A 14,576-nucleotide genomic window follows, 5' to 3' on the forward strand; every position below is an offset into this window, starting at 1 on the left:
CAGGTCACTCACCGGGACAGGGGGAGAGAGACCCGGTCACTCACCGGGACAGGGGAGAGGGACCCTGTCACTCACCAGGACAGGGGGAGAGGGACCTGGTCCACTCACGGGACAGGGGGAGAGTGACCGGTCACTCACCAGGACAGGGGGTGAGGGACCCAGTCACTCACCGGACAGGGGGGGGGAGGGGACCAGTCACTCACCGGGATAGGGGAGAGGGACCCGGTCACTCACCGGACAGGGGGAGAGGGACCCGGTCACTCACCGGACAGTGGGAGAGGGACACGGTCACTCACCGGGCACAGGGGGAGAGGGACCCGGTCACTCACCAGGGACAGGGGGAGAGGGACCCAGTCACTCACCAGGGACAGGGGAGAGGGACCCGGTCACTCACCGGGACAGGGGGAGGGGGACACGGTCACTCACCGGGACAGAGGGAGAGGGACCCGGTCACTCACCAGGACAGGGGGAGAGGGAACCGGTCACTCACCGGGACAGGGGGAGTGGGACCCGGTCACTCACCGGGACAGGGGGAGAGGGACCCGGTCACTCACCGGGACAGGGGGAGAGGGACCCGGTCACTCACCGGGACAGTGGGAGAGGGACCCGGTCACTCACCGGGAGAGGGGAGAGGGAACCGGTCACTCACCTGGGACAGGGGGAGAGGGAACTCGGTCACTCACCGGGACAGGGGGAGAGGGACCGGTCACTCACCGGGACAGGGGGAGAGGGACCCGGTCACTCACCGGGACAGGGGAGAGGGACCCGGTCACTCACCGGGACAGGGGTAGAGGACCCGGTTAATCACCGGCACAGGGAGAGAGGGATCTGGTAACTCACCGGGACAGGGGGAGAGGGACCCGGTCACTCACCGGGACAGGGGTAGAGGGACCCGGTAACTCACCGGGACAGCGGGAGAGGGACACAGTAACTCACCAGGACATGGGGAGAGGGAGCCGGTCACTCTCCGTGACAGGGGGAGAGGGATCCGGTCACTCACCGTGACAGAGGGAGAGGGATCCGGTCACTCACCGGCACAGGGGGAGAGGGAACTGGTCACCCACCGGGACAGGGGGTGAGGGATCCGGTCACTCACCGGGTCAAGGGGAGAGGGACACATTAACACAACTGGACAGGGGGAGAGGGGAACCCGGTCACTCAGCGGGACAGGGCGAGAGGGACCCGGTCACTCACCGGGACAGGGGGAGAGGGACCCGGTCACTCACCGGGACATGGGGAGAGGGTCCCGGTCACTCACCGGGACAGTGGGAGAGGGACCCGGTCAATCACCAGGACAGGGAGAGAGTGACCCGGTCACTCACCAGGATAGGGGGAGAGGGACCCGGTCACTCACCGGCACAGGGAGAAAGGGTCCCGGTCACTCACCGGGACAGGGGGAGAGTGACGCGGTCACTCACCGGGACGTGGGGAGGGGGACACGGTCACTCACCAGGACAGGGGGAGACAGACCCGGTCACTCACCAGGACAGGTGGAGAGGGACCTGGTCACTCACCGGGACAGGGAGAGAGGGACCCGGTCAGTCACCTGGACAGGGGGAGAGGGAACTCGTAACTCACCGGGACAGGGGAGAGGGACCCGGTCACTCACCGGGACAGGGGGAGAGGGACCCAGTCACTCACCGGGACAGGGGGAGGGGGACACGGTCACTCACCGGGACAGGGGAAGATTGACCAGGTCACTCACTGGGACAGGGCGAGAGGTACCCGGTCACTCACCGGGAGAGGGGGAGAGGGACACGGTCACTCACCGGGACAGGGGGAGAGGGACCCGGTCACTCACCGGGACAGGGGGAGGGGGACCCGGTCACTCACCGGGACAGGGGGAGAGGGACCCGGTCACTCACCGGGACAGGGGGAGAGGGACCCGGTCACTCACCGGGACAGGGGGAGAGGGACCCGGTCACTCACCAGGACAGGGGGAGAGGGACCCGGTCACTCACCGGGACAGAGGGAGAGGGACCCGGTCACTCACCGGGACTGGGGAAGAGGGACCCGGTCACTCACCGGGCAGGGGGAGGGGACCCGGTCACTCACCGGGACAGGGGTAGAGGGACCCGGTCACTCACCGGGACAGGGGGAGAGGGACCCGGTCACTCACCGGGACAGGGGAGAGGGACCCGGTCACTCACCGGGACAGGGGGAGAGGGACCCGGTCACTCACCGGGACAGGGGGAGAGGGACCCGGTCACTCACCGGGACATGGGGAGAGGGACCCGGTCACTCACCGGGACAGGGGGAGAGGGACCCGGTCACTCACCGGGACAGTGGGAGAGGGACCCGGTCACTCACCGGGACAGGGGGAGAGGGACCCGGTCACTCACCGGGACAGGGGAGAGGGACCCGGTCACTCACCGGGACAGGGGTAGAGGGACCCGGTCACTCACCGGGGCAGGGGGAGAGGGACCCGGTCACTCACCGGGATAGGGGAGAGGGACCCGGTCACTCACCGGGACTGGGGAAGAGGGACCCGGTCACTCACTGGGACAGGGGGAGAGGAACCCGGTCACTCACCGGGACTGGGGAAGAGGGACCCGGTCACTCACCGGGACAGGGGGAGAGGGACCCGGTCACTCACCGGGACAGGGGAAGATGGACCCGGTCACTCACCGGGACAGGGGGAGAGGGACCCGGTCACTCACCGGCACAGGGGAGAGGGACCCGGTCACTCACCGGGATAGGGGGAGAGGGACCCGGTCACTCACCGGGACAGGGGAAGAGGGACCCGGTCACTCACCGGGACTGGGGAAGAGGGACCCGGTCACTCACCGGGACAGGGGGAGAGGGACCCGGTCACTCACCGGGACAGGGGGAGAGTGACCCGATCAGTCACCGGGACAGAGGGAGAGGGGATCCGGTCACTCACACGCAGAGGGGGAGAGGGAACCCGGTCACTCACCGCACAGGGGGAGAGGTCCCGGTCACTCACCCGGGACTATGGGGAGGGGGACCCGGTAACTCACCGGGACAGGGGGAGAGGGACCCCGTCATTCACCGGGACAGGGGGAGAAGGACACGGTCACTCACCGGGACATGGGGAGGGGGACCGTAACTCACCGGACAGGGGGAGAGGGGACCCGGTAACTCACCGGACAGGGGGAGAGGGTCCCGGTCACTCACCGGACATGGGGAGGGGTCCCGGTAACTCACCGGGACAGGGGGAGAGGGACCCGGGCACTCACCGGGACAGGGGGAGAGGGACCCAGTCACTCACCGGGACAGGGGGAGAGGGACCCGGTCACTCACCGGGACAGTGGGAGAGGGACCCGGTCACTCACCGGGACAGTGGGAGACAGACCCTGTCACTCACCAGGACAGGGGGAGAGGGACCCAGTCACTCACCGGGACACGGGGAGAGGGACCTGGTCACTTACCGAGACAGGGGGAGGGGGACACGGTCACTCACTGGGACAGGGGGAGAGGGAGCCGGTCACTCACTGTTACAGATGGAGAGGGATGCGGTCACTCACCGGGACAGGGGGGCGAGGGACGCGGTTACTCACTGGCACAGGGGGAGAGGGACCAGGTCACTCACCAGGACAGGGGGAGAGGGACCCAGTAACTCACCGGGACAGGGGGATAGGGACCCGGTCACTCACCGGCACTGGAGGAGAGGATCCCGGTCACTCACCGGGACAGGGGGAGAGGGAACCGGTCACTCACCGGCACATGGGGAGAGGGACCCGGTCACTCACCGGGACATGGGGAGAGGGACACGGTCACTCACCCGGTCAAGGGGAGAGGGACCCGGTCACTCACCGGGACAGTGGGAGAGGGTCCCGGTCAATCACCAGGACAGGGCGAGAGGAGCCCGGTCATTCACTGGGACAGGGAGAGGGGAACCCGGTCACTCACCGGGACTGGGGAAGAGGGACCCGGTCACTCACCGGCTCAGGGGGAGTGGGAACCGGTCACTCACCGGCACAGGTGGAGAGGGACCCGGTCGCTCACCGGGAAAGGGGGAAAGGGACCTGGTCACTCACCGGGATAGGGGGAGGGGGATCCGGTAACTCACCAGGATAGGGGAAGAGGGACCCGGTCACTCACCGGGACTGGGAGAGAGAGACCCAGTCACTCACCGGGACAGGGGGAGAGGGTCCCTTTCACTCACCGGGACGTGGGGAGGGGGACCCGGTCACTCACCAGGACAGGGGGAGGGGGACCCGGTCACTCACCAGGACAGGGGGAGAGGGATCCGGTCACTCACCTGGACTGGTGGGTGAGGGACCTGGTCACTCACCGAGATAGGGAGAGAGGGACCCGGTCACTCACCGGCACAGGGGGAGAGGGACCCGGTCACTCACCGGGACAGGGGGAGAGTGACCAGGTAACTCACCGGGAGAGGGGGAGAGGGACCCGGTCACTCAGCCGGGACAGGGGGGAGAGGGACACGGTCACTCACCGGAGACAGGGAGAGGGGATCCGGTCACTCACCGGACAGGGGGGAGAGGGACCGGTCACTCACCGGGACAGGGGGAGAGGACCCGTCACTTCACCCGGGACAGGGGGTGAGGGACCTGGTCACTCACCGGGACAGGGGGAGAGGGACCTGGTCACTCACCAGGACAGGGGGAGAGGGACCCGGTCACTCACCGGGACAGGGGGAGAGGGATCCGGTCACTCACCGGACAGGAGGAGAGGGACCCGGTCACTCACCGGGACAGTGGGGGAGAGGGACCCGTCACTCACCGGGACAGGGGAGAGACCCGGTCACTCACCAGGACAGGGGGAGAGGGACCTGGTCACTCACCGGGAACTGGGGGAGAGGGACCTGGTCACTCACCGTACAGGGGGAGGGGACCCGGCTCTCACGGACAGGGGGTGAGGGACTGGTCACTCACAAGGACAGGGGGTGAGGGACCCGGTCACTCACCGGGACAGGGGGAGAGGGACCCGGTCACTCACCGGACCAGGGGGAGAGGGACCCGGTCACTCACCAGGACAGGGGGAGAGGGACCCGGTCACTCACCGGGACAGGGGGAGAGGGACCCGGTCACTCACCGGGACAGGGGGAGAGGGACCCGGTCACTCACCGGGACAGGGGGAGAGGGACCCGGTCACTCACCGGGACATGGGGAGAGGGACCCGGTCACTCACCGGGACAGGGGAGAGGGACCCGGTCACTCACCGGGACGGGGGAGAGGGACCCGGTCACTCACCGGGACAGTGGGAGAGGGACCCGGTCACTCACCAGGACAGGGGAGAGGAACCCGGTCACTCACCGGGACAGGGAGAGGGGACCCGGTCACTCACCGGGACAGGGGAAGAGGGACCCGGTCACTCACCGGGACAGGGGGAGGGGAACCCGGTCACTCACCGGGACAGGGGTAGAGGGACCCGGTCACTCACCGGGAAAGGGGGAAAGGGACCTGGTCACTCACCGGGATAGGGGGAGGGGGATCCGGTAACTCACCAGGATAGGGGAAGAGGGACCCGGTCACTCACCGGGACAGGGAGAGAGAGACCCAGTCACTCACCGGGACAGGGGGAGATGGTCCCTTTCACTCACTGGGACTTGGGGAGGGGGACCCGGTCACTCACCAGGACAGGGGGAGGGGGACCCGGTCACTCACCAGGACAGGGGGAGAGGGATCCGGTCACTCACCTGGAATGGTGGCTGAGGGACCTGGTCACTCACCGAGATAGGGAGAGAGGGACCCGGTCACTCACCGGCACAGGGGGAGAGGGACCCGGTCACTCACCGGGACAGGGGGAGAGTGACCAGGTAACTCACCGGGAGAGGGGGAGAGGGACCTGGTCACTCAGCAGGACAGGGGGAGCGGGACACGGTCACTCACCAGGACAGGGTGAGGGGGATCCGGTAATTCACCGGGACAGGTGGAGAGGGACCTGGTTACTCACCGGGACAGGGGTAGAGGGACCCGGTCACTCACCGGGACAGGGGGAGGGGGACCCGGTCACTCACCGGGACAGCGGAAGAGGGATCTGGTCACTCACCGGGACGGGGGAGAGGGACCCGGTCACTCACCGGGACATGGGGAGGGGGAACCGGTAACTCACCAGGACAGGGGAGAGGGACCCGGTCACTCACCGGGACAGGGGGAGAAGGACCCGGTCACTCACCGGGACAGGGGGAGAGGGACCCGGTCACTCACCGGGACATGGGGAGAGGGACCCGGTCACTCACCGGGACAGGGGGAGAGGGACCCGGTCACTCACCGGGACAGGGGGAGAGGGACACGGTCACTCACCGGGACAGGGGGAGAGGGACCCGGTCACTCACCGGGACATGGGGAGGAGGAACCGGTCACTCACCGGGACAGGGGGAGAGGGACCCGGTCACTCACCGGGACAGGGGGAGAGGGACCCGGTCACTCACCGGGACAGGGGGAGAGGGACCCGGTCACTCACCAGGACAGGGGGAGAGCAACCTGGTCACTCACCGAGACAGGGGGAGGGGGACACGGTCAAACACCGGGACAGGGGGAGAGGCAGCCCGTAACTCACCGGGACAGGGGGTGAGGGATGCGGTCACTCACCGGCACAGGGGGAGATGGACCCGGTCACTCACCAGGACAGGGGTAGAGGGACCCGGTCACTCACCGGGACAGGGATAGAGCGACCCGGTCACTCACCGGGACAGGGGGAGAGGGACCTGGTCACTCACCGGGACAGGGGGAGAGGGACCTGGTCACTCACCGGGACAGGGGGAGAGGGACCCGGTCACTCACCGGGACAGGGGGAGAGGGACCTGGTAACTCACTGGGACAGGGGGAGAGGGACCCGGTCACTCACCGGGACAGTGGGAGAGGGACGCGGTCACTCACCCGGTCAAGGGGAGAGGGACCCGGTCACTCACCGGGACAGTGGGAGAGGGTCCCGGTCAATCACCAGGACAGGGCGAGAGGAGCCCGGTCATTCACTGGGACAGGGAGAGGGGAACCCGGTCACTCACCAGGACTGGGGAAGAGGGACCCGGTCACTCACCGGCTCAGGGGGAGTGGGAACCGGTCACTCACCGGCACAGGTGGAGAGGGACCCGTTCGCTCACCGGGAAAGGGGGAGAGGGATCTGGTCACTCACCGGGATAGGGGGAGTGGGACCCGGTAACTCACCAGGATAGGGGAAGAGGGACCCGGTCACTCACCGGGACAGGGAGAGAGAGACCCAGTCACTCACCGGGACAGGGGGAGAGGGTCCCGTTCACTCACCGGGACGTGGGGAGGGGGACCCGGTCACTCACCAGGACAGGGGGAGGGGGACCCGGTCACTCACCAGGACAGGGGGAGAGGGATCCGGTCACTCACCGGGACAGGGTGGTGAGGGACCTGGTCACTCACCGAGATAGGGAGAGAGGGACCCGGTCACTCACCGGCACAGGGGGAGAGGGACCCGGTCACTCACCGGGACAGGGGGAGAGTGACCAGGTAACTCACCGGGAGAGGGGGAGAGGGACCTGGTCACTCACCAGGACAGGGGGAGCGGGACACGGTCACTCACCAGGACAGGGTGAGGGGGATCCGGTAATTCACCGGGACAGGTGGAGAGGGACCTGGTTACTCACCGGGACAGGGGTAGAGGGACACGGTCACTCACCGGGACAGTGGGAGAGGGACCCGGTCACTCACCGGGACAGGGGGAGGGGGATCCGGTAATTCACCGGGACAGGGGGAGAGGGACACAGTAACTCAGCAGGACAGAGGGAGAGGGACCCAGTCACTCACCAGGACAGGCGGAGGGGAACCCAGTCACTCATCGGGACAGGGGTAGAGGGACCCGGTCACTCACCAGGACAGGCGGAGGGGAACCCGGACACTCACCGGGACAGGGGGAGTGGGACCCGGTCACTCACCGGGACAGGGGGAGAGGGACACGGTCACTCACCGGGACAGGGGGAGAGGGACCCGGTCACTCACCGGGACATGGGGAGGAGGAACCGGTCACTCACCGGGACAGGGGGAGAGTGTCCCGGTCACTCACCGGGACATGGGGAGAGGGACCAGGTCACTCACCGGGACAGGGGTGTGAGGGACCTGGTCACTCACCAGGACAGGGGGAGAGGAACCTGGTCACTCACCGAGACAGGGGGAGGGGGACACGGTCACTCACCGGGACAGGGGGAGAGGCAGCCCGTAACTCACCGGGACAGGGGGTGAGGGATGCGGTCACTCACCGGCACAGGGGGAGATGGACCCGGTCACTCACCAGGACAGGGGGAGAGGGACCCAGTCACTCACCGGGACAGGGATAGAGCGACCCGGTCACTCACCGGGACAGGGGGAGAGGGACCTGGTCACTCACCGGGACAGGGGGAGAGGGACCTGGTCACTCACCGGGACAGGGGGAGAGGGACCCGGTCACTCACCGGGACAGTGGGAGAGGGACGCGGTCACTCACCCGGTCAAGGGGAGAGGGACCCGGTCACTCACCGGCTCAGGGGGAGTGGGAACCGGTCACTCACCGGCACAGGTGGAGAGGGACCCGGTCGCTCACCGGGAAAGGGGGAGAGGGATCTGGTCACTCACCGGGATAGTGGGAGGGGGACCCGGTCACTCACCAGGACAGGCGGAGTGAGACCCGGTCACTCACCGGGACAGGGGTACAGGGGAACCCGGTCACTCACCGGGACATGGGGAGAGGGACGCGGTCACTCACTGGGACAGGGGTTGAGGGACGCGGTCACACATCGGCACAAGGGGAGAGGGAACTGGTCACTCACCGGGACAGGGGGAGAGGGATCCGGTCACTCACCGGGTCAAGGGGAGAGGGACACAGTAACACACCTGGACAGGGGGAGAGGGGAACCCGGTCACTCAGCGGGACAGGGCGAGAGGGACCCGGTCACTCACCGGGACAGGGGGAGAGGGACCCGGTCACTCACCGGGACATGGGGAGAGGGTCCCGGTCACTCACCGGGACAGTGGGAGAGGGACCCGGTCAATCACCAGGACAGGGAGAGAGTGACCCGGTCACTCACCAGGATAGGGGGAGAGGGACCCGGTCACTCACCGGCACAGGGAGAAAGGGTCCCGGTCACTCACCGGGACAGGGGGAGAGTGACGCGGTCACTCACCGGGACGTGGGGAGGGGGAGCCGGTCACTCACCAGCACAGGGGGAGACAGACCCGGTCACTCACCAGGACAGGCAGAGAGGGACCTGGTCACTCACCGGGAAAGGGAGAGAGGGACCCGGTCAGTCACCTGGACAGGGGGAGAGGGAGCTCGTAACTCACCGGGACAGGGAGAGAGGGACACGGTCACTCACCGGGACAGGGGGAGATGGACCCGGTCACTCACCAGGACGGGGGAGCGGGTCCCGGTCACTCACCGGGACAGGGGGAGAGGGACCCGGTCACTCACCAGGACGGGGGAGAGGGAACCGGTCACTCACCGGCACAGGGAGGAAGGGTCCCGGTCACTCACCGGGACAGGGGGAGAGTGACGCGGTCACTCACCGGGACGTGGGGAGGGGGAGCCGGTCACTCACCAGGACAGGGGGAGACAGACCCGGTCACTCACCAGGACAGGCAGAGAGGGACCTGGTCACTCACCGGGACAGGGAGAGAGGGACCCGGTCAGTCACCTGGACAGGGGGAGAGGGAGCTCGTAACTCACCGGGACAGGGAGAGAGGGACACGGTCACTCACCGGGACAGGGGGAGAGGGACCCGGTCACTCACCAGGACGGGGGAGCGGGTCCCGGTCACTCACCGGGACAGGGGGAGAGGGACCCGGTCACTCACCAGGACGGGGGAGAGGGAACCGGTCACTCACCGGGACAGGGGGAGAGGGACCCGGTCACTCACCGGGACAGGGGGAGAGGGACCCGGTCACTCACCGGGACAGAGGGAGAGGGATCCGGTCACTCACCGGGTCAAGGGGAGAGGGACACAGTAACACACCTGGACAGGGGGAGAGGGGAACCCGGTCACTCAGCGGGACAGGGCGAGAGGGACCCGGTCACTCACCGGGACAGGGGGAGAGGGACCCGGTCACTCACCGGGACAGGGAGAGAGTGACCCGGTCACTCACCAGGATAGGGGGAGAGGGACCCCGGTCACTCACCGCACAGGGAGAAGGGTCCCGGTCACTCACCGGGACAGGGGGGAGAGTGACGCGGTCACTCACCGGGACGTGGGAGGGGGAGCCGGTCACTCACCAGGACAGGGGAGACAGACCGGTCACTCACCAGGACAGGCAGAGAGGGACCTGGTCACTCACCGGGACAGGGAGAGAGGGACCCCGGTCAGTCACCTGGACAGGGGGAAGGGAGCTCGTAACTCACCGGGACAGGGAGAGAGGGACACGGTCACTCACCGGACAGGGGGAGATGGACCCGGTCACTCACCAGGACGGGGGAGCGGGTCCCGGTCACTCACCGGGACAGGGGGGAGAGGGACCCGGTCACTCACCAGGACGGGGGAGAGGGAACCGGTCACTCACCGGCACAGGGAGAAAGGGTCCCGGTCACTCACCGGGACAGGGGGAGAGTGACGCGGTCACTCACCGGGACGTGGGGAGGGGGACCCGGTCACTCACCAGGACAGGGGGAGACAGACCCGGTCACTCACCAGGACAGGCAGAGAGGGACCTGGTCACTCACCGGGACAGGGAGAGAGGGACCCGGTCAGTCACCTGGACAGGGGGAGAGGGAGCTCGTAACTCACCGGGACAGGGAGAGAGGGACACGGTCACTCACCGGGACAGGGGGAGAGGGACCCGGTCACTCACCAGAACGGGGGAGCGGGTCCCGGTCACTCACCGGGACAGGGGGAGAGGGACCCGGTCACTCACCAGGACGGGGGAGAGGGAACCGGTCACTCACCGGGACAGGGGGAGAGGGACCCGGTCACTCACCGGGACAGGGGGAGAGGGACCCGGTCACTCACCGGGACAGAGGGAGAGGGATCCGGTCACTCACCGGGACAGGGGGAGAGGTACCCGGTTAATCACCGGCACAGGGAGAGAGGGATCTGGTAACTCACCGGGACAGGAGGAGAGGGACCCGGTCCCTCACCGGGACAGGGGAAGAGGGACCCGGTAACTCACCGGGACAGCGGAAGAGGGACACAGTAACTCACCAGGACATGGGGAGCGGGAGCCGGTCACTCAACGGGACAGGGGGAGAGTGACCCGTTCACTCACCGTGACAGAGGGAGAGGGATCCGGTCACTCACCGGCACAGGGGGAGAGGGACCCGGTCACTCACCGGCACAGGGGGAGAGGGTCCCGGTCACTCACCGGGACATGGGGAGGGGGACCCGGTAACTCACCGGGACAGGGGGAGAGGGACCCGGTCACTCACCGGGACAGGGGAAGAAGGACCCGGTCACTCACCGGGACAGGGGGAGAGGGACCCGGTCACACACCGGGACAGTGGGAGAGGGACCCGGTCACTCACCGGGACAGGGGGAGACAGACCCTGTCACTAACCAGGACAGGGGGAGAGAGACCCAGTCACTCACCGGGACAGGGGGAGGGGGACCTGGTCACTTACCGAGACAGGGGGAGGGGGACATGGTCACTCACTGTTACAGAGGGAGAGGGATGCGGTCACTCACCGGGACAGGGGGGGGCGAGGGACGCGGTTACTCACCGGCACAGGGGGAGAGGGACTTGGTCACTCACCGGGACAGGGGGAGAGGGACCCGGTAACTCACCGGGACAGGGGGATAGGGAACTGGTCACTCACCGGCACAGGGGGAGAGGGTCCCGGTCACTCACCAGGACATGGGGAGGGGGACCCGGTCACTCACCGGGACAGGGGGAGACAGACCCTGTCACTAACCAGGACAGGGGGAGAGGGACCCAGTCACTCACCGGGACAGGGGGAGAGGGACCTGGTCACTTACCGAGACAGGGGGAGGGGGACATGGTCACTCACTGGGACAGGGGGTGAGGGAGCCGGTCACTCACTGTTACAGAGGGAGAGGGATGCGGTCACTCACCGGGACAGGGGGGGGCGAGGGACGCGGTTACTCACCGGCACAGGGGGAGAGGGACTCGGTCACTCACCGGGACAGGGGGAGAGGGACCCGGTAACTCACCGGGACAGGGGGATAGGGAACTGGTCACTCACCGGCACAGGGGGAGAGGGTCCCGGTCACTCACCGGGACATGGGGAGGGGGACCCGGTCACTCACCGGGACAGGGGGAGAGGGACGCGGTCACTCACCGGCACAGGGGGATAGGGACCCGGTGATTCACCGGGACAGGGGGAGAGGGAACCGGTCACTCACCGGGACATGGGGAGAGTGACCCGGTCACTCACCGGGACATGGGGAGAGGGACACGGTCACTCACCAGGACAGGGGGAGGGGGCCCCGGATCACTCACCGGGACAGGGGGAGGGGGATCCGGTCACTCACCTGCACAGGCGGAGAGGGTCCCGGTCACTCACCGGCTCAGGGGGAGTGGGAACCGGTCACTCACCGGCACGGGGGAGAGGGTCCCGGTCACTCACCGGGACATAGGGATAGGGACCCGGTCACTCACCGGCACAGGGGGAGAGGGTCCCGGTCACTCACCGGGACAGGGGGAGAGGGACCCGCTCACTCACCGGCACAGGGGGAGAGGGACCCGGTCACTCACCGGGACAGGGGGAGAGGGAACCGGTCACTCACCGGGACATGGGGAGAGGGACCCGGTCACTCACCAGGAGAGAGGGAGAGGGACCCGGTCACTCACCGGGCAGGGGGATAGGGACACGGTCACTCACCGGCACAGGGGGAGAGGGACCCGGTCACTCACCGGGACAGGGGGAGAGTGACCAGGTAACTCACCGGGAGAGGGGGAGGGGGACCTGGTCACTCACCAGGACAGGGGGAGCGGGACATGGTCACTCACCAGGACAGGGTGAGGGGGATCCGGTAATTCACCGGGACAGGTGGAGAGGGACCTGGTTACTCACCGGGACAGGGGTAGAGGGACACGGTCACTCACCGGGACAGTGGGAGAGGGACCCGGTCACTCACCGGGACAGGGGGAGGGGGATCCGGTAATTCACCGGGACAGGGGGAGAGGGACACAGTAACTCAGCAGGACAGAGGGAGAGGGACCCAGTCACTCACCAGGACAGGCGGAGGGGAACCCGGTCACTCATCGGAACAGGGGTAGAGGGACCCGGTCACTCACCAGGACAGGCGGAGGGGAACCCGGACACTCACCGGGAAAGGGGGAGTGGGACCCGGTCACTCACCGGGACAGGGGGAGAGGGACACGGTCACTCACCGGGACAGGGGGAGAGGGACCCGGTCACTCACCGGGACATGGGGAGGAGGAACCGGTCACTCACCGGGACAGGGGGAGAGGGTCCCGGTCACTCACCGGGACATGGGGAGAGGGACCAGGTCACTCACCGGGATAGGGGGAGAGGGACCCGGTCACTCACCGGCACAGGGAGAAAGGGTCCCGGTCACTCACCGGGACAGGGGGAGAGTGAAGCGGTCACTCACCGGGACGTGGGGAGGGGGACCCGGTCACTCACCAGGACAGGGGGAGACAGACCCGGTCACTCACCAGGACAGGCAGAGAGGGACCTGGTCTCTCACCGGGACAGGGAGAGAGGGACCCGGTCAGTCACCTGGACAGGGGGAGAGGGAGCTCGTAACTCAGCGGGCCAGGGAGAGAGGGACACGGTCACTCACCGGGACAGGGGGAGAGGGACCCGGTCACTCACCAGGACGGGGGAGCGGGTCCCGGTCACTCACCGGGACAGGGGGAGAGGGACCCGGTCACTCACCAGGACGGGGGAGAGGGACCCGGTCACTCACCGGGACAGGGGGAGAGGGACCCGGTCACTCACCGGGACAGAGGGAGAGGGATCCGGTCACTCACCGGGACAGGGGGAGAGGGACCCGGTTAATCACCGGCACAGGGAGAGAGGGATCTGGTAACTCACCGGGACAGGAGGAGAGGGACCCGGTCCCTCACCGGGACAGGGGAAGAGGGACCCGGTAACTCACCGGGACAGCGGAAGAGGGACACAGTAACTCACCAGGACATGGGGAGCGGGAGCCGGTCACTCAACGGGACAGGGGGAGAGTGACCCGTTCACTCACCGTGACAGAGGGAGAGGGATCCGGTCACTCACCGGCACAGGGGGAGAGGGACCCGGTCACTCACCGGCACAGGGGGAGAGGGTCCCGGTCACTCACCGGGACATGGGGAGGGGGACCCGGTCACTCACCGGGACAGGGGGAGAGGGAACCGGTCACTCACCGGGACATGGGGAGAGGGACCCGGTCACTCACCGGGACATGGGGAGAGGGACACGGTCACTCACCAGGAGAGAGGGAGAGGGACCCGGTCACTCACCGGGCAGGGGGATAGGGACACGGTCACTCACCGGCACAGGGGGAGAGGTACCCGGTCACTCACCGGGACAGGGGGTGGGGCCCCCGGTTCACTCACCGGGACAGGGGGAGGGGGATCCGGTAACTCACCAGGATAGGGGAAGAGGGACCCGGTCACTCACCGGGAGAGGGAGAGAGGGACCCAGTCACTCACCGGGACAGGGGGAGAGGGACCCGGTCACTCACCGGGACAGGGGAAGAGGGACCCGGTAACTCACCGGGACATCGGGAGAGGGACACAGTA

The sequence above is a fragment of the Carcharodon carcharias genome, assembly GCF_017639515.1.
Source record: "Carcharodon carcharias isolate sCarCar2 chromosome 37 unlocalized genomic scaffold, sCarCar2.pri SUPER_37_unloc_2, whole genome shotgun sequence".
In the NCBI taxonomy this organism is placed as follows: Eukaryota; Metazoa; Chordata; class Chondrichthyes; order Lamniformes; family Lamnidae; genus Carcharodon; species Carcharodon carcharias.